At 39.6% G+C, this 21,399-nt stretch overlaps 1 long non-coding RNA gene across 1 annotated transcript in view; it reads right to left on the bottom strand.

Annotated features, from left to right (window-relative positions):
- LOC124054079 overlaps window positions 1–15,593 on the bottom strand; it is an 83,164-nt gene extending 67,571 nt beyond the window's left edge. Inside the window, exons 1-2 of the long non-coding RNA XR_006842308.1 lie at window positions 15,049–15,593; window positions 7,889–8,035 (exon numbers count right to left, since the gene is read on the bottom strand). This is a non-coding gene — a long non-coding RNA (uncharacterized LOC124054079). The remainder of the gene's footprint in view (window positions 1–7,888; window positions 8,036–15,048) is intronic.
- Between the last annotated feature and the right edge of the window lie 5,806 nt (window positions 15,594–21,399).

Here is a 21,399-nt window from a genome sequence, read left to right as displayed (position 1 = left end):
GGTCCCATTTGCTCGTTAATGTGAGAGGTCAGCTATCAATTAGATCATATTTATTCACAACAACAGCTCTGACTCAACCTGATTCTGGTAATGACTCACAGCGAACAAATCCGAGAGGTGAAAGTCTGGGACTAAAATGTCAGCACAGCCTCGGCGACAAACATGACATTTAAACAGACATCTGTTTCGCTGTTCTGTTTCCCCACCAACCAAAAATATTTATCCTAACCACAGTTATCCCATGTAAATCAGGGAGAGAAAAAAAAAATTCCCACTTGTATTGGAATAGACTGTGAGACATTAAAATAGCTCTGAATCATGATTTCCATGCACTGCGCTGCGGTGCTGCGGCTCCCCGAGCTCGGGCAGAGTCGAAACAAACTGATTCGGACATCAAAGCATGCAAAAGAAATCCAAAGTTTACAAAGAAAGGAGAAACTCCCTTCTCCAGGGTGAGCATTTGGTTTCACTCCTATCCCTCCATTTCTGCTCTTCATCCTGCTTTTAGTTAAACCCATCAGCACCAACAAGCAAATCTCGCTTCCTTAAATCAATTAGCCTCCGCATGTTTAGTGTAACTAATAGCCCTGCTGAATCCTAGATTAAATATGCTAGATACAAGCCGAGTATGAAGCGGGATAGTTAAGATAATTAAAAGTGATAAATCCTTGAGAGAAGAGAAGGGAGGGGGGTAGCGAGTGCCAAGTGTGAGCGAGAAGAGGAAAGACAGCTTGGGAAAGACACAGGAGGTCAAGATGGGACGGTTTAATGGGATGAAAGGCCAAAAGAGCGAAAGGGGGGGAAAAAAAGAGGAAGAGATGAATAAAAATGATGTGTAAATGTGAGCTGGAGAGCCAGAGATGGAGCCGGAGTTGTTTTCAGCCTCGCCTCGAGCAGCCCAGATGGCGAGGGCTCGTCTTCGTCTAGCCCTCGGTGAATTTGGCAGCAGCTACTCCTCACTGCTGGCTACTGTACATCTCTCTCTGTCTCCTCTCTCTCTCTCTTGCTGGAAAGCTGCATTAGCGTGGGCCATGAAAGATTACTCCACATTTTCACACTCCACGGACTCTTCTGTTATAACAACCTGACCTCCGTCTCACATTTCTACACTGAATCCAGATGTACATTACGGCACACTGCGTTGATGTCTCCTTCGGTGCTTTGTGTTCCACAGTAACGCTGCTCAACCTTTTTATTTATAGATACGCACATACACTTGTAATCGCAGAAAGCAGTTTTCAAACGTATGCAACAGAAGCCTTGAGACAACAAGATGTTGAGTGCCTAACCGAAGTGTCAATGCATAAAACTTCAATATTTAAAGGCAGAGAAAAAAATATGCATTTCTAAGCTGTTTCTCTGTGTCCTCGTGTTAAATGTTCTGCTATTCGTATGTCAAGAATGAATTTTTTTCACATCAGTCTCTTTCTTTTCAGGTAAAATGTTCAAATATTTTTAATGACTCATCCAGAGGCTCCCTCATAAATTTATCTGGTAACACTTTATGGGTCTGTAAACTCACATTAAGTCTGTAATATATTCCTATGGAGGTTCTTGGAAAGAAGCGTGTAATTTGGCACTAATTAAAGGTAAAATGGAGACAGTGTTCAACCTCCAATCAGTTCATTCTAATTAAATGCTAGCTTAGCGAGAGTCTTTCAATCAGGAGCTCAGTCGAACATGCAAAAAAAACATCCAGTTTGCCTGAAAACAACATAAAATTCAACATGTATAAAAGAATGAATATCTAATAATACATTAATGATCAATAACTATTTATTTGGGGTTAAATGGAGCATTTCAACCACCTTCCAGTTTCTCTGACAATCAACAGCTTCTTATTAAGTCTCAAACCTTTTTCTCCATTGCCTTTATAGTTTGTAATTGCATAGCTACTGGGAAAAAATTGACTGCTAAACTGTTTACTACTAAACAGAAGGTGACGGCTTCTAAATTGCTGTGGCTCTCTGTAGAGTCCCTGCTCTCACGGGTCACATGTTTGTTTGAATATCAGTGAGGAATATCTGTGTTTACATTTTTATTTAAACGTGGGGAAACCACATAACCCTCTCATCTTGTGTGTTTGGATATTAGTTGGGGAAAAAAAATGGATTTCAAAAAATTTTCATTTTCTACAATGTCCTCCACCTCATGATTTAACAAAGTGGGGGCTGAAACAGGTGCTATAGCTAGTTTCAAAATGCTGTCGTTCTTCAGCAAATAAGCTAAGCTAAGTCATGTTGTGAAATCAAAAGCCTGAATGATTTTCAGTTTAAATCCCCTTCAGTTTCAACTTGGCTGCACATTCTCTTCCATTTAGACAAGTGTCACATTACAAAAGCTAAAAACACGCTAACTGCCATTACACTGGGACTTTAATGGCTTCAGTTAAAAATCTGCTGCTACTTTATTAAGCAACGAATGTGCATTTCCAAAACTGCATTTCTGAAAACGAAATCATCATTCATCTCAAACGTTAAAGATTATTTGTCTGAAGTATTAAATCGGTTTAATAGCGAAAGAGTGCCAGAAACAAACTGTATTACAGCTTCACACATAGCTGGATTCATACACCAGAACCTTATGAGGGTTGTCTTTTCTACCAAGCTAATAAAATCCTCCAGAGCTCTCCATCACTGTGGGAGATGCTTTATATTTTCCTCTGTCATCCCCGACAGAAGCAGGCCTCTGATTTAGAGCGAGCCACACAACAATGACTTTTATAAGGGAGGTAAATATTAGTGTTGGGAGAGCGGGATTCACAGCTGGGGCTGAGATGTGTGTCGGCTGTGTGTAGACAGTCCTGAGATAGTCTGAGGGATGCTGAATTTCAGTCTTTTGTCACATCCCAGAGTAAAATCAATTGTTCTCATCAATAGCATTGTTCCATTGGACCGTGTCCTCATTTTAATGAGATAACAGGAAATAAAGGCACTTTCTGACTTTTATAACTTTAAAAAGTTTTTAAAGTCTTTAAAGACACACCCACACTGGACCCTTGAGACTAATCTGTGGAAATGTTAAGCAATGCACGTGTTGATCGCTCATTATTCCCACCGTGGTGTTACAATGAAGCAACAAAGTTAATGTATTCAAGCTCACTGAACATTTTACTAGGAGGTTGTACAATATGTTGAATCCACTCGAAACAGCTCGGTGGTGCTTTTGAAGCAGCACAGCAGGATGCGAGAGCGATTCTGTAGCTAAGCGGCACATCATATTTTATGAGACATCTCCTGTCCTCCCATGGGTTTCCCTGGCTCAGGCCATAGCCATCACTTGTCAGCTGCAGAGCCTGGCAGCCAGACCACAACAAGACAAGTAAAGCCAGAAAGTGCTACAGTTAACTGAAAATGATGAAAATGGCTTGAGGCCTTTTCAAGTGCCATCTAACTTGACATGTAAACAAGATGCCTCACTTCTGTACAGTAAACTGAACAGTGAAAAAGGATTAACATTGATATCTACTATCTAACCAATATTCAACAAACTTGTCACCAGCGGCCACCCACCGTCCACGCCTCAATGACTCTGCGTCGTGAAGGTGACGGGTTTTCCAAATGACATTCTTGGGAGAACCCTCCCACTCATTCTGCTGTCCCTCCTCCACAGCCGCACCAAATAAAGCATCATTTCCCTTTGTAATGGCTGCCGTGACGGCTTTGAGATTAGCCTAGATAAATATAAAGACCGGCGGTTTTACTACATGGCTCATTGGCGTGGCAGATGACAGTTATTACATCCTGCGGGTTAAGAGGAGAAGATCTGTAAGAAGAGAACGGAAAGAAATGGCAAAGGCAGATGGATGGTAATGGCAGAGCAAATGTTTTTCTTTTTTTTCTTTCTTTTTTTGTTAAGGATGAATAATAAACATTTGCTTAATGATTTTTTTTGCAGATATTTGAATAAAAGACCACCAGAAATCCTCACAGAAAACTATGCTGTGGAGGAAGGTGAAGGAAGGTACAATTTCTGTCATCTCCCTTGTTAAGGAATAAAAATAGTTTCTAGATGCACTGAATGCTGATATTTCTCCTCTTCTGATAAAATCAGCAAATATACTTTATATAAGCGCAGCATTACGAAATAGGAGGAAAATAAATGAAACATAATTTGCTGTGACAGTACATATGCATTTGACAGTTTCTGTTTGAAATGGATGCTTTGCTTTTACCCACTGTGGAGTGGAGAAGACACAAACACACAGCCTGCAGGGCTTTTTAAAATAAAAATTGGGTGAATCACTGGATACATTTTAGACAGGTTTAAGGGAGTGTAAAGCCAGACTGCGGGCTGAGAGGGAGATGCAGACTGGCTCCATGTGTGGCTGCTCAGCACTGGGGCTGTCAGTTTCCCCTCTCAGTCAGCCACTCGCAATGTGTTCACCACAATGTGTGTCCTCACATCTGACATGTCTAACAGTTGGAGTTTGATATCAGAGTTCTGTGCCTTTGCTGCACATGAAACGTCAGCACACGGCTTGAATTGTAACAACATGTTCTCTCTTGTTTGTTCTCTCATAGATGAGCAACCATAACCTTGGCATCCTAGGATTTGATCATTATCTCTCAAGTGGCTGCAGCTGTTGTCCCACAATCAGGCTGCAGCGGTTGTCAGGTGTGTCAGGTCTACTCTGATTACATATGTGTTCAATTTAAAACAACAATCACACTTTTAATCAAAATGTGGAAAAGACCATCAAAGTTTTTTATGATAAAGCCAAAAAAGGCAAGTGGTCCTTCTTCCTCCATGATACTATTTTATCATCAAACATGTTATAAATTTCAGTCCTCTACCTTTCACCTTTAATTATTGTTTAATTAAGCCTATTATGCCTACAAAACAAAACAAAGATATCGCACTTAATAAACAAGTGTTTCTAAAATGTATAGAATGTAAATATGAATTGCATCGTATTGATTCAATCATGTTTGAAAGAAGCAAACAGTAGCTTCAACTTTATCCAAAATTGTGGTGAATGATTCTACAGTATTTTATTGAGAGGGACAAGGGGAACAGTTCAGTGCATACCACAGGGCAACTTATCAACTTCCAGGGAGGAGTTGGACAAGACGTGATGTGTTACTGTGTTTATTTGAGTCAATGTTAGTGTAGATCTGCTGTGAGTTTCATAGCTGTCCACAGGCAGTCTGTCCTAACATCCACATCCCAAAATCAGAGCGCTTTTGCTTGCAGTATGGACAAGACATAAAATGTTTTATTGGTGGGAGCTCCTGGGTTTCTAACCCAGTCAGTGATCCCTTCATAGGAAGTGATCTGTTTGACAGGCAGGCAATATTTTTAGGTTCACCCAAAACAATTTATGAGACAACACAAGATGTTACAGCTCAGATGCATTTGAGAGTACAGACTTTCTACCTGTGCACTCGCAACTTGTTTGCGTCTAACCTAACAAGATGTGTGGCAGCTCTGTGGCTGTTTTGTGGATTAGAGCTGAATGCAAATTCTTTGTTGCTATTCAACTGAAATTCACTTTGTTTGCACTAGACTTCATAAGAACAAATATTAAAAATGTGCCATAGAACAGCTAAAGATGAAAAACTGAAAGCAGCCAAATAAAGTAATGTGTCTCAACACCAAGGAAGATGATGTGGAAAGAAGTAGTAAGCAGTATTATCAGTTTCAGATTTCAGTTAACTAATTACAGTTTGTTTATAAAGCAAGCTTGATTCTGTATTTTGACCTTGAAATATGAACAACGTCCTAACAAAAACCCTCTCAAGTGTACTAATTAGGAAAAAAAGAATGAGTCTTTTTATAGCTCTATCTAGCACCTCCGTGAAGGTTTCCTGAAAGCAGCTCTAACAAACCACCAAGTCAGGTTCCCTCTCCATTTCCCAGTATATTCTGAAAAGCATTCGCGGATAATGAGCTATAATCCATTTAAAGCCTTAATACACTTACTCAAAAGAATGTAATACACTGCATAGTCCCCTGATAGGTATTGCGCAGGCCTGTACCTTTTGGTCTCTGTAACTAAGATGGTAAGAAATGCTGCATAAGTGTGCCAAAAGAAAACAAGGATGGTCGTCTTTGGAGGAGGTTGGGATTGAAAGTCACAACAGAGTTTTAAATGACTTTAAAATATTTGAGGATGGCTTTTAAACATTTCCTTACAATTTCCTAAAATTTCTCCACGTCGTCGCTTTAGCGGGTTGTCATGCTTCATTCTATCAATACATTTGCCTGCTGTATCTTCTGCCACCTCCTGCTGTGTCGCAAAGCTGCAAGTCTGTTCACTCAATGCAACAATCAGAAATGACCTTAACGCTGACAACAAGGACACCAGCAATGGATTACTTGTCAATTTGACTGCATAACAGAATCATGGAGTTGGAAGATGAATTACCCTGCAAACCAGGCAAGACAAGTGGTGTGTGTGTTCATTTAAACCCGATTTATGTATTTAACGGCTTACGACGGGGTGTACGTGACAGAGTGCCACCAGCCGCTTAATTCAGATGTATTACAGCTAACGCAGAGCATTTCTGACTGACAGGCAAAACATAACGCTTGGAAACAATTATTCATGAGCTCTGCAGAATTCCGTGTTCAGTGGCAACTGAGTTTGGTGATAATTGCTTCACTTTCAGCTCAAATTAATTTCCTTAATCATCATCCACGAACATCTATTTGTGAATCCGTGCAGTTGTAAGCTTCTGGTCCTTTCCTTTGATAAGTGCCCTCTGTGCTATCATCACTGTCGTCCACAATGATGCCACAGTTACTGATTTAATCATAGGCTGTCAATGTGTCCGTACCGCTGGAAGCTTTGTGTTCCATGTTGATCGCTGAGTGCTGCAGACCGTCTGCTTAAGAGAAAGGCTAGCCTTGATCGATCGCGACGATGACAGGATTGTCCCTGAGACATGACCGCAGTGTTTGTCCATTTGTGCATGTGACACTTTATCCTTTACAAATTTGCTTTGCTTACCTCTCTGTGTGTGTGTGCATATTTTTTTTTCTTTGTATACAGGCAGGGGCAGTGCGGGGGGTGACGAAAGGTGATAAGTAGTTGGCTTTTCAATATCATGGCTTGAACCTGCAATGGGTCAGAGGCTAGAGGCCCCTGGGCCAGAAGCTCTGTGTGAGGGTATAGTTATGACCACAAAGAGGCACAAAATGACTACAAAGAGGTAAGAAATACCATCAAGAGCAACACCCAAGCCAAAACGCAGGTAGGGGTTAGGGTTAGGTATAGCAACACATCTTAAACAACACTGTCAGTCGTAGCCCAATAGCTACTTTGTCAGCACGGCTTCTCTGCCCTGGTGGCATCCCAATAGTGTGTGCTAACACTGCAAGCAACTGAGGTCATGAGAGACGGCCTGTGATCCCTCTCTGCTGTTTTCCCCTTGTGCTAAATGTGCACCTGATTACTAGTTGTTCTATCACATGTGCATTTAACATAAGACCGAGTGACGCGTTTATATTTATATTTATTACACAGAAAAATGCTATTGCGCTATGCATTGGACAAACACTGAGGTCCAAATCGAGGACTCATGTCCATGCTACTAGAGGGTCTTTTCATGTCTGCTTCCAGGAGCCCATGCTGTCACAATCTGTCCACAGTTGTAGGCTATTTGGAATTGCAAACAATAATAATATTTATCAGCATTATTTCATCAGAAGAATACTTAAAGGTATTCAGTTGGTAACAAATGATAATGTAGAGTTCATTAATATAACATAAAACCTCCCTCTTTTAAACCTGCCCCAATCAGGCTCTCCCATTAAAGTTTCTACTCTCACCACTGGTCACATGTAAGTAAATGTGCATACACGTCCAAAGTCAGCTTTGTGTGTCTTTGTGGCCCCACTATTTTCTGCATGGCCACTTATCAGTTTAATATGCTCCACTCACCTTCTGATTCTGGCCGTGTGCTCCACCATGGCCTGTCAGTTCATTCCCGGTGGTTGCAGCACGGCGTGCGTGACACCGCACTCCTCGCCTCCATGCCGCCTTGTTATGAGATATCTTTCTTCCTCTTTACGCCCGATCTTCTGGAACCTTCATTAAGCAGAGGGGGAAAAAAATGCACAAACAAAAACAACATCATTAAAGTCTGAATTCTTTCTTATTCATTTGAGCATTCAGGCTCCACGCATCACATCTATTTAGAGGAGGCAAATTGATTCAATTTGCCGTGTTTGCATCATGCTTAATTCAGCGGCCTCTCGATGCTGTAAAACATGCGTCGTCAGGGAGATGGTTTTATTTGGACCTCTTTTTTTTTGCGCTTTAACCACAGATGTGTCTTCCTATGAAATCTCATTTATTAATGTAATTGAACAGATGAAGGCAGTGGAAAAAAGCTGCAACAAAAGGAGCCTACTGATGAAAAGCCATAGATTAGGCTGTCAAATAGCTACAGCACTGATTTATCTGATAGTATGATTGTTTAAGCTAAAAACAGGATTTAACTTTGAGAGCTGTCTCTAGAAATTGCAGTTAAATAAGTATGACATGGTTACACTATTTAAGAGCATTTAGCAGCATTTAGTAGTACAGTGCAAAAACTGCTAAATTATAGGCACAATATAAACACAATATTTATTTTAATCTCAGCTCTGTAAAAAGCACTGATGCTAAGTTAAAACAGAATACTACAGATGTAGCCCATGTCATTGTGTGAAATAAAAGAAACTATGCAACTAATTTAGCAAAAGCACACATTACTGGTGCTAGACCTAATTTATTGGGGTCACTGAATTCATCCAGCTACTCCAAATTAAAAACTGGAGCCTTGACCAGAACTGTTGCATTTTAACCCTAACACTTGAGTGTGGATCAAGGTAGAACTGAAACAATTACTCTACTTAACTGTTTAGATGACAGACAGAAAATTAAACCGTTCACTGAAGTTTGATCGTTCAGTTCTTAATGACTGCAGCCCTGTTTTGACTCACAAATCCCTCTGAATTGTGAATGAACTGCCAAATGTGCTGCACAGTATGTCACATCTATGATCTCATTTGAGAATAATTTTGTTTTTGATGTGTAATTTGTTGTATTTTTTGGTGCATGAAAAACAATTCTCAATACTGTGAACTGGATTACACCCCAATCCCAGACACTTCGCTTTAACTAGACTTTCAAGTCTGTTTAACATGGCTGCACTAGAGAGTCGCACAACAAAATTTAATTGTGCATAACCATGATGTATTTGCTTCTAGAAGTTTTGGTGATATAGTGAAGCCTGGCAGCGCTGGCTGGTGAATTACTGTGGCTCGAAGGCAATCCGCCTAAGCCTAAATGGTTTTCCAAACTTCTGTTTTCTTTGTACTGTGATGTTTACTTTCTCCTGGCAATCTGTTCTAGAATTGTATATTATTCAATTCAATATTATATGGAGAAGGGAAAAAAAAGCTCTCTGAACTAACAAGCATGCTAAATGAGAGATATCCAGCAGCTAGCAAGCTTGTTAACTTTGCCACTAATGAATTATAAATTCAGTTTACTCAAAGTATGTATATGGAAATAACATTTTTGAAATAAATCTAAAATAAATAAAATAAAAATAAATAAATCTAAATGGAACAACACAGATAAGAGGTTACATTAAGCTTTTAAGGTTTTAAATTCATTGTTCCATGAAATTTTGCGTCTTCAAGTGGTGGTGTGACCAGATGTTTACTTAGATACCAAATAATACAGAATGGAGGGCACCAGTATATTACTCAGCACTCAGGTCTGCTACTTGAAAAAGCAAGCCTGAGCCGCTAGTAAACACTCTAAATTTTGATTTCCTAGAATATCCAAAACCCAATGTCCAATTTCCCCAGAAGAATCTACCACAGCACCTAAAGCAAGGCTAAATCAATAGCATGTACAGGTTAATAGCAGTCGTGTTTTTGTAAGCCAGCACATCAACTATTAATTAGCTGGTGATTAGAGTCAGCTGGCAAGAATGATTCACAGCCTGAGGAGGTGATCGTCCTTGTGCTCTGCCAGGATAACTCAGCCAGTATTAAAAAAGGAGATAAAGGCACTCTCTCAATATGTATCTGTGTGTCCTTTACGGAAATACAATCACAAAAACGGGGAAAAAAGCACACAGAATTACCATTTACAGCAATATAGAGGCATGAGTGTCTGAACAAGCACACATTTCAAACTGCGAGGACATGTTCTCTGTGCTCACTTTGTGGAGAAGTTTTTCTTCCGAGGCAAACTCGGAAAAAATGCTTTACACAAGGACATGGACTTTGCATTGATTTTAACATCATCCAAAGAGACTGAAATAAGAATAAATATGAAAGAACTGAGGAAAAACAAAGAAATTATGAAATTATGGTGGCTGCTTTGATAAATGAAGTGAAATAGCTTGGACACGAATAAATGAGAAAAAGAGATGTTTGCTAAATTTCAGGGTCCAAATTTTGTGTGAATGCCAGTGACACTAAACGCCTACCACAAGACAGCAGGTACGTTTGATTTGTCCCCTTCCGTCCTCTGCTCTCCAATTCTTCCCTCAGATATTGTGTAAATGAATTCCTGGCAGCCAAGAGACAAATTCCTATTCTGCTTTTTTTTTAGGATATTGTTATCACTCTTTGGCATTCATGTTTCAACAAAGGATAATTGGAATGCACACCTCCATATTCAAGATCCAAAGTGGAGAAAAACAGAGAGGATATTGGATTGCAGTTCAAGTGTTTATAGTGTCTGGTTCTTTTGTGTTTTTCTGTTTCAGTGTTTGGTATGATTACACAGTTTGGGGGGGTGATGTAACCACACAGTTTCTTTTTATTATTATTATTTTTTTATAGGGAAATGTTTTATTTTTTTAGAAGTTAATTTGATTGACTTAAACGTAAACATTTATGAAACGATGAATAATATATAATCTGTAAAAATGCATTTGTTTAAGTGTGTAGATCAAGCATAAAAGCCTCAGACAGAACATAAAAATAATCCTGTTTTTTAAATTAATCTGCCCTTCTCCAGGGTCTCTCAGAAATGTCTATCCCAAACAAACATCATCACAAGGACTGCTCAAACATAAAAGGAGATGAAAAGAGGACATGTGTCAAATACAAATCATGCTTCCAGCTTTGGAAAGCAGAGTGCAGTGTAAATGGATCAGGGACCCCTCAAAAGCAATTACTGCAATGATTCCCACAGTGAAAAACAGGTGTCAAAAGATCCAAACCTCTGAGGTCAGATTTCATATTCTCTCTGTTGTTTTGAGTCTGGAATAAAACAAGTTTGAAATAGATAAATGTTCAGTATGAGCAATACAGTTTTTTCTCTTGTTCTGTGAGAACTCTAAAGTGCTGTTGAACAATCTGACCTTGAGTCAAAATATGCTATATACTGCTGAGTTTCAATACACTCTGCTGACTTTATATGCAAATATATACACATTTGTGCTGTTGCAATGAGTAATTTAATGAATAATGCTTCACCTTCACTTTTAAATAGTGTAATACATTCATGTTTTTTTTTCTATGGCAGATTGGCTTATAAAATAAAAATAAAATGACATGAGGGGGGTGATGTGCAAATATTATGAAATGATTTGAACACATAATATAGTACAAATCTGTCTCAATACTTAATGGCATGATGGGTATGAGGGCTGTCATGATTGCATTCGAATTGACAAGTATTTAAATTCATTTTGAATGAATTTGACTGAATGCTGAATTCAGTTTGTTTGAACTTTGTCACACTAAATGACAAGATTCTGCAACAAGGTGGTGACGTATGGGAAGGAAACATGTTCCCTTACTTTTGTAGGCTGGGACATCTGTAACACCACAGTGCCTCAGGTTGTGACATAGTTTACCTTTATCAAAAAAAAAAAAAAGCACCTCCTGTGATATGGATATCTTGCTATCTTGATATCTTTATGGATACATTCCTGGTCACTAAATTTCCTGCCCAGCCTGTTTCTTTCCTGAACACGAGTAAATCTCACCAGGCAAAATCCAGTCCAGCCGTGTTCAGTTCCTTTGCTGCACCTCCACTGCCTCACTTCAGTAACAAGTTAACGTTACAGACAGTAATATTTTATAAAGTCAGATAACAAAGTTTTAGACACATAACTAAATATGGAGTTACATGACTGTCACTAGTGAAAGACATACTTTTAGTCAGTTTTTTTCCCCTGGAGCCAATCCTGTCTTTAGGAAGTCATTAGCTACTCATCCTGAGCTTCTTTCATGGTCTTTCCCCATTTTCTAGATACAAACTGATGAATGTTGTGAGCATGCAATCCCGAAGCAAATCTGTTTGAAGTTATATCACATACAACTGATGTATAAGTGTAAATCTAGTTGCTGACTGTTCTTTCATTAGACAGATGAGATACACCTCTGATGTGATATCTGTGGTTTGATTATAGGGCAGCAGTAATGATACAGCTTTTTGATTCCCTATACGAACCTCCGGCCACATTATGTCCCTCATGTGCAGGAGTTGTATCAAGGTCATTTCAAATCACCCCCATCTATATCAAACCTGATGCATCCCCACGCTGAAGAAGACGACAATATATAAGCTTAGTTTGACGAGTGAATATAAAGCTTCTGCGTGGGTCGCTGGGAGGGGGTGGAGGGAAAAGAAAATATTTTTTCACCCCTTAATGGAGCCGTCAACAATCACTTTTCAGAAGAGAGATGGAGTCACAAGGCGGATGGCGGTGTTGTGGTCTAAGGCAGAAGGGAAGCATCATTACCATAGAAACATTACAGTGAACGACGGACATCCAGGCCATCAAAGATGATCATCTCATAAATTCCATGCACTGTATAATAGGCCTGTCACTCTTGAAGGCTGAGGGGAAAATAATGCCCATGGCTGATTTTTATCTTCCTCAGTGCTTCTGCTGATTACTGTTAAATAGGCCTCAGCTTGTTTAGCTAATAGTCACCGCAGATGCAAACCACAATGTGGTGGGCAAGCTTTTGATGGCCACTGTCCGAATCCATATGTCCCTTTCAATCTCCCATGTCTTATCATTAAGCCATTAATTTGATGAGCAATTAAAAGCAAGGCTGCTATAAACAACCATTCAGCCAGCTTGATGCGTGGCACATCCAAGTGGGAGACCCTGCGGTCCTGCAACCGCTGCTTAAATGCCAGCGGTGGGTAATCAGCCATCAGCAGAGGCGAGGCCCTGGATGGGCAATTGTGACAGTGGGTGATACGCAAACGCACACACAGACACACACACTGTGGATGTTTACGGCTTCACAAATCCACTCACAGCCACGTATGCATGCACACATTCACGCACATTGGCCGAATAACAATAGGACATTCATTTAGAACAGGGACTGACTAAAAAAAAGAAGGACTGATGCCTTAGGTAGCAAAGCCTCTCCTTGTCTTAAAGGTCACAAATGATGTCTTTGTATCTGAAAACATAAAGTCGAGACAATTTTTTGGAGGGAATATAGTAGAAAATAGTGGGAGGGTACTGTTACACAGACGCTACCCCCCCACCCAGTTAATTACATGATTAAGCACCGCTAAGGTTAAAGACCCATTCAAAGACCTGCATTGCTAATTGGGAGGCGAATGATGTTGCCGCCTGGACTTCATCTCCTTGTATTCTCCTCACACACACACACACACACACACAGACACACACACACACACACCAACAAATTTAATAGGTTACACCATGTGAAGGCACTAGTTGTTTCACATTTTAATTTTGTGTGCTGGGAAACACCCTGTTGTGGCACCACATTTAATATAAATAAGCATTTAGCTAACGCACTAACCCAGCAGTGAGTGCAGCGGGAGAATAATTTAGACAGTAAAACTCCAATTTTAAGCAAACAGTACTATGAGGGTCAAACCAACAAGACGTCCTATTCATTCAAACACTTTGTACAGCTTGGTTTTAGAAGTGGGAAAGACAGAATGAAGAATTTGGTTAATGTGCTTCCTATTTTCAGGACAACAGAACAAAAAATATCGTTGTGTCCTGGACTGATTCTTAATGATAAATAATGCAGCCCTGTTAGCGTCTCTACTGTCTTTGTCTTATTTTTGAAGGACGTTAATTTCTACCTTTGTTTAAGGAAGAGAAAGCACAAGATATAATCTGTGAGTAAATATAGATGTGAAAAATTTTAAGGACAAATCATGCAAATATATTTAACAAAAAACACTGAACAAAAATGTGCAGATGAGGTGAAATACTTTTTTTTTTTTCCAGCTAAAAAGTGTAACTGCAGTCCTCTTACACAGCCTCCACAACCCCCACTGATAACTGATAGGGCGGCGAAACACGAGTTTGTAAAACACTTGCTGCTTCTCATTGCTTTGAGTTTACTGGTAATAACTGAAGGGAACTCATATGGCTATATTAACATTTTTATCCACTCTCTCAGCCTACATCCAACGTCTGGAAAGACTTTAAAAAGAAAATCAAAAAGATAGTAATTAGAATTTTTTTAATATAATGATGTCTACAGCAGTACTTTCAGACAAATGTTCATTTCAGTATGTTAACATATTTACAAAAAATAATGCTAGCATGCTGATGCAAAGCAGGTATAAAGTTTACCATTTTGACTACCTTAGTTTGTTACTTTGTTAACATACTAGCATTTGCTAATTAGTCCCAAAAAAAATTACGAGTTGAAAGTTTGGCCAGCTGGTGGTGCTAGATGAGATATCTTTAGACAACCAAAGTCAGGAGGATTCTTACTCTGAGGACCATCAAATAGTTGTTGAGATATTTAATCCATGGACAGACTGGCTGACCAAATTAATTAAATGCAAAAACATCTAAAAATGACTCAAGTCTAGCAGTGAAATCCTTTAGTTGACTGTATAGGCTTTCCTTCTTGGACTAGATATACAGTGAATATTCCAAATGTTCTATATTCTTTCACTTTGTACACACCTTTCACACAAAAAAACAGCTGAAAGAAGCCAAGAGCTGGGTCCACCTCAAAACTTGTATTTTTCACATTTTTTGTAAAAGTTTTTCACCATCTGTCAAGTCTTCAAGAGATTCTTCATTCTTTAAAAAAAAAAAAAAAGTCTTTACTCACAGTGGGGACCAATCCATAAATTTCAAACACAGATGAATGGCTTGTGGGATTGAGAATACAACTTAGAGGTAGCTAGCTACACTGACTCTCCTCGGACCCGGACAGTAATGAGCACCATGAACGGCCCATGTGGCCTGCAGAGCAGAGCAGCTTAGCCGTGCGGGGTGGAGGTCCTCTGGAGTGAGGGGGCAACTTAAGTTCTTCATTAAAAATTGTAATGAAAGAAAATCACACAAGTGTAAGTTAATGAGTAACAAATGCAGACTTTAACCCTTCTGCTTCTCCCTCTTCTCTTGAGTCCTAGACAGAGACAAATAAACTTAGCTTGTGCAAGTGGAGCAGAAATCATTCGGAGGGGGGAAGACGAATAGGGCACACACTCACGCAGTTTGGGAATCCACTTTTATCCCTCACTATATAGAAATAGCTCTCCTCTCTATCCCCTCTCTCCCTCTTGCTTTCCCTCTCTCAGGCGAGCTGAGAGATGGTGATCTTTTCAAAGGTCATTTGAACCATTTGTCTTATCTCAGAGTTTCTTCACTGAGATGGCAAGCACAACAGAGAAACTTTGCCTCAGGCTTTGGCTTTGTACATTTCATAACCGGCCAGTGAGAGCCTGATCCACACGAATCCTCTCAGCAATAAAGTCTTACTTCATCTGTTATTAAATTATGATACAATAAATGTGGCATCATTGATCCCCCCCCCCCCCCCCCCCCCCTCCCAAAAAAAAGCAATCACGGAAAGGAAGGTTGTAAACAATACTATAAACTATCTTATAAATAATTCATGCAGACCCCTGATGGTTGACTACACTCATGTAAGCGCCCGTGTACTTCGACCCCAGTTTGCTACGCTGCCGTGACTTGCCCTTTTCATTTCTGCTGTTGTGTCTGTAAACACTAACAAGCCAAAGAGAGCAAACCGAACGGCTGTTCACTTTATACAAGAAAGTGAAAAATTATTGCGGACCGCTGCCGCTGCCAACGTCCTACTGCGAGGACCAGTGCGGCTGTGCTTGAGTATTTACCTGCTATTATGACAAACGAGCAGTGATTATTATCCAGGGTGCACTAGGGACAGCAGTCATTATAGCAACTTCCTGTTTCTGCTGCAGTTAGCCGGTTGTCCTCCGCGTTACTCACAAAATACCTGTGCCGGACGCCTCAGGCTTTGGCACAAAACAAAACAAAAAAAGAACAGAAAATTAATATTTATAAAAGCGACCAGAATAGACTGAACTATAGGAGCTGGAACAATATGAAGGACAACAACACAAATACAGAGTAACAAAAAAGGCACATTTTTAAGTTCATCATCATATTTTATCATAATATGCTGCCACACTTCACAGTGACAGTATAATGCTTGAAAAGAGTTCTGATGACAGCTGCAGGGATGGATTTCATCACGCTCTCCCTCTCAAGAACTGTCATTAGTGATTGCCTAAAAGATTACAGGCCTGAACACACTGACTGCAGTGGAAACACATTAGTCCTACTGATAATTTGTTTAGAATTTAAGTGACGCTTATTATTAGTCTTTAATTTAGATTTTGTTTTAATCTCAGGATTAGGTTTAATCATATCAGAATATTTGTTTAAATGGATACTTTCACTATCTATAATATATCTGACCAAGCTCCCAATGTATCATTTGTCTGCAAATCTCAAAATACAGATCTATGAGAACTGAAGAGCGACAGATTGATGTGGATTAATCGTCAATGAAACGTCAGAAAGAAAGAGCCAAAAGTGGCATGAAGTTGTAACCATAAGATATCCAGTGATATTAAATCAGAAAAAAAAACACAGAACCTCACATCTGAAAGCCCGGAACCAGACGATGTCTGACCTTTTATTGAGTAAATCACTTAAGGTTCTCTTCTAGACATGTCTTAAGACACATAAAAATACTAATTTTACATTTATTTCCATCAAAATCAGAGGTGATGATTGCACAGACCTGTAGTATCAAACTCTGCACAGACATCACTCTGAGACAATAAGTAAAATACATGTTTTAACTGAGGGAGGGCCTTTAAATTTTAACTGACTAATTCTACTCTAGATAGGCAGAGGACTTGTATGAGTAAAATAAAATGCGGTGATTGATTATAATGAATGCATATGCCCTGATTATTACTGAGGAGCACAGCAGGAAGGTGAGAATAGATGCGGAATTTGTGCATATGTGTGGGAGGATGTGTATATGTGTTAAGAGGCAAAACCAATAAGATTTTAGGACAGGTCAGACTCTCTCTCAGTACTATCTCAACGAAGCAGACTATGGTGACAAGTCGCCTTCAATTAACCTGCTGCACTCTGGCCAATGACATTTAGGCTCAAGCATGACCTGAATCACAAACTAGTTTCCCCTCAGTCCTCAGAACTGTTTCACTTCTAATTGCTGCCTCACCAGTAACAAGGGCCTGACAGTGGAAGGAGCACTGGCACACAAAGGGCTTTTTATCAGCGGCGTTTACTGCATGCGTATGTGAATGTGCACACGTTCCCTGTCCTCACTCCCCACCTCACATGAAGTTACCCACAGTGTTTCTGGCAGACCTTACTGCTCTCACAGCAGCCCCAAAATATTCAGCTTTAATAAGATGTTTACAACACATGATTTATTTTGATATTCCTGCGCCCGCTGTTGAGAATATTCATGGTTGATGCCATGTTATGGAAACAGAATATTCATACAGCTCTATCCGTTATATCCAGACACACTGTTTTCTCTCATTGATTTTGGCTGCTAGTGCCCCCAAGTGGCTGGATTGTCTTGGTTTACAGAGGATGACAATAATGCGGTCTCCTCTCTCTCTCTTTTTCATCTCGGCCAGCTTGGTCTATGTACTGGACAAAGGGACTCGATATGCCGTTTTAAATGTTCAAGGCAGGCCTGTGGCTGTCTTCTACAATTCATCTATATTACATCCACAAGAACATGTGTATATGTGTCACTCGGTTCAAAATTACTTTTAGGGGTGGTGATAGATGTGTTCCTGATTGTTGAGTAGCTGCTAGATTGAAGAGCAGTCTGCTCGCATCACCCGCACTCTTCCTCTCACTCCTCTCAGGCCTCCATCTCCAGGGATGGAGAGGTGGGCAAGAGCTGTGAGTGATATACGAGGCAGCCTGAGAGAGATGAGAAGGACCTGCCATTCCCTGTCAAGAGGGGACGTTGCAAGGCGAGAGGTTACACACATTGAAATGCCATTTTCTGCAGTTCACTACTCCACTCTCGCCCCCACCTCAGAGGCCTGGATGAGAAATGCGCCTTATGAAAAATGGCTCCCATTACGAGTTTGACCCCAGCTGATCTTTGCTGTTGACCCCCACATCTTATAAGTGTGACCCCGTTGCAATGTCTCAGCCTTTTAACCTTACACACACACGTATACGGGTGCGCGTGTGCAGAAACACTCACACCCATCCAGTTCTTTTTTTTTCCCTCCCGTGGGTGCCCTTAGATCAGTAATGACCATCCCGCTAGCTGCCAATAGGATCGCAGTGAGTATCTACTGCTTGCTCTTTTCTAAATCAGTATAAATGGATTTGCTTCACACTAACAGACAAGAAATTAATGTGGCACTAATCACTAGTGCGGAGGACTTACCAGCTGGAACTGGATTTATGCTGATGAATTAGTGGCGCATCACTACTGGTATTGCATGTTTACCTGTGATGGGGAAAGTTACTGTAAAAAGTCATTAGTAAAAACAATTTACTTTGTTTCACTGCTGTTTTCTGCAGAAGGTAAGTGTCTAATGAGGTTCTCACTTTCGCAGTGGGGCTTGTACTCCCATAAGTGCTGTTTTAGCTGTAAAAATCCCATTCAAGGCCATAGGTGTTTTGAAAATAAGAAGCCATGTTTACTCATATCAAACACATAAATGGGGTGCTTTAGGAGCAGGAAAATCACGTCCGTGCCGAGTGCCATTTTAATTTCTGTTTTCATTTCTGCACTTTTTAAAATATGCCTTTTAAATATTCAACTTTAAAAGGTTGAAAGTGTGTTTTTGTTAATCTCAGCACTTAATCTAACTGTCCTATAGATATTGATCTCTACCATGAACTCATAATACTCACAATATTTTACCAGGACATAATAACAGAGAATAAGCAAAGACATCACAAATTATGTATTTTGCAGTACAACCCTGTGTAGCAGAATGTAAAATAATTATGGCTTTTTTTTAATGTTGCATTTTATTGAGTATCCTCTTTTAAGATATAGCTTTTTATAGGGATGGTAAAGAGTACCCCATTTAAAAGTCAGTAATTCTATTGTGCCAATAAACAGATCTGTTTTAACAGTGTTGTTCATTTTAAAAAATTCACTGTTAATGAAGGTTTTTCATTTTCCATTTCATCCTGACCTCATGGCCATTCTCCTGTTGAAACACCACAGTGCATGCCTGCATGTAACAGTTTACATTGTGTGTGGGATTTTTAACTTTCAGTACTAAGAGCAGTCAAGCTGGGAGAGAACTGGCATAAGCTCCTTATATCATCCGCCCACTGAAAGAATGCCATTTTCCCGCTTCTCAGATTCCAGAAACATGATAACAACTACCTCTACAATAAACATATAAAAATATAAGAGACAGTTGTGCGATAGGAGGTCAGGAGAGACAATGAACATCCCTATGTTGGTTCTCTGATCCTGCTAATGATAACACTTGAAAGCCTTAGTCATTTTTGAAACAGTGGGTCCTCAATTTCAGACAGAGGTAGAAAAAAGCATGTTGTAATAATGTGTAATAATATTTTCTCCCGTCTTGTTTAAAAACAACTTTAACTAAACCTGAGCCTAAACTGCATGTTCCACACAAATAATTATCTTCATCAGCTGATTATCCATACAGAGGCACAGAAATACTGACTTTGAAATAAGGCTTTGTTCTTGTATAGTAGCATGTCGCTCGTTAGTCTCTATGTATTTATGTGATGAAAAAAAAGGTAAGATCAGACGGTTTATTCCAACAAAACCCTGTTCGGCTAACTTCTTGTTGCTGTTTCCTAACCTTATGTTTTTACTGTTAACGTTAGAAGATTAAAGCCTTTAAGGATGTGGACCAAGCTAAGCGTTCAGCAAACGTGACTCTATGTCAGGTAACGCTTACTAGTGTTGCTGAGTGTAACTTCCACAGTTGTGAACTTTACTCTAAACTCTTACAGCATCCAGGACCAGTTTCCATATAGTGGAAAAAATAACATGCAGGATACAGGGCATTTTTAGCGAAACTTAACACAGTTAAGTACTTCTTGGTCTTGGAAATTACTGGTGCTTGATAGCTAGACATGATATTGATTCCAGCAGATGTTAGAGCAGATAAAAACCAACTCCCTAAATTTTTTTGCTATTTATTATTGGGTTTTGTAAAAACTTAAACAAAATGGCACCACCCAACCCAAAACTCTTCAAATGGCAAGTGTTGTTTTTACTTCAGCAGGGGTATAAATCCAAAGTTAGAGTTGATATTACTGGACAATTGCTATTCGTGGAAGGAGGTGAGCTAACAGTCACCTTGTAATCATCCATCTATTCTTTCTATATTGCTTATCCAACAGGGTCGGGGGTGGCTGGAGCCTAATGTGTATTTTTGTGAGATTGTGGGAGGGAGCCGGAGTACCCGGAGAAAGTCCATGCAGGCACAAGGAGAACATGCAAACGCCGAACAAAAGGGAACAGATCGGGATTCAAACCTGGAACCCTTTTGCTGTGAGGGCACAGTGCTAAGCCCCTTGTAATCATAGTCACACAAAATGATATATAAATTATATAACCCACCTAATATAAACATAGCGCTACATTTGAGAAAGACTGTGTGTCACGTACAATCTAAATGATTATAGAAATTTGTGGACATTTTTTCTTCTGTCTTTCTACTGTTTTCCATTCCATCTTTGTAAAAGGAAGTCCATGAATTTAAGTAGTCAAACTTCCTCTTGCTTAAGTTCTTACCATATTAAAAATATATGAACATACTTTACCCCAATGACTCTGTCAACTGACTTCAAATGATTGTGTTAAGCTTCGCACATTATCATCACATATGATGTGGGATGGAAAACATACTCTGCAGAGACATTCAGCAAATAGAAGAGAAACTGTTTTACATATTTAACATATTAGTGATTGTTTATAAGAGGCATTATTAGTGGAGACAGAGACAGCGCTCACACTGAGAAAATCAAGGATGTAGTGATGTTGTTACACATTTATGCAAAACAAATCTGATCAGAAATAACCTTTAGGCATTGATACAAAAGAAACTGTGTTGTGGGAGGCAGGCAGGCAAATATTTGATCAAAGTTAAGAGGAATGTCTGCATGTAATGTG

Source organism: Scatophagus argus, chromosome 22 (genome assembly GCF_020382885.2).
Source record: "Scatophagus argus isolate fScaArg1 chromosome 22, fScaArg1.pri, whole genome shotgun sequence".
Taxonomy (NCBI): domain Eukaryota; kingdom Metazoa; phylum Chordata; class Actinopteri; family Scatophagidae; genus Scatophagus; species Scatophagus argus.
Note: the sequence above shows the minus strand (reverse complement) of the source record. Positions and strands in the feature narration are given on the sequence as shown.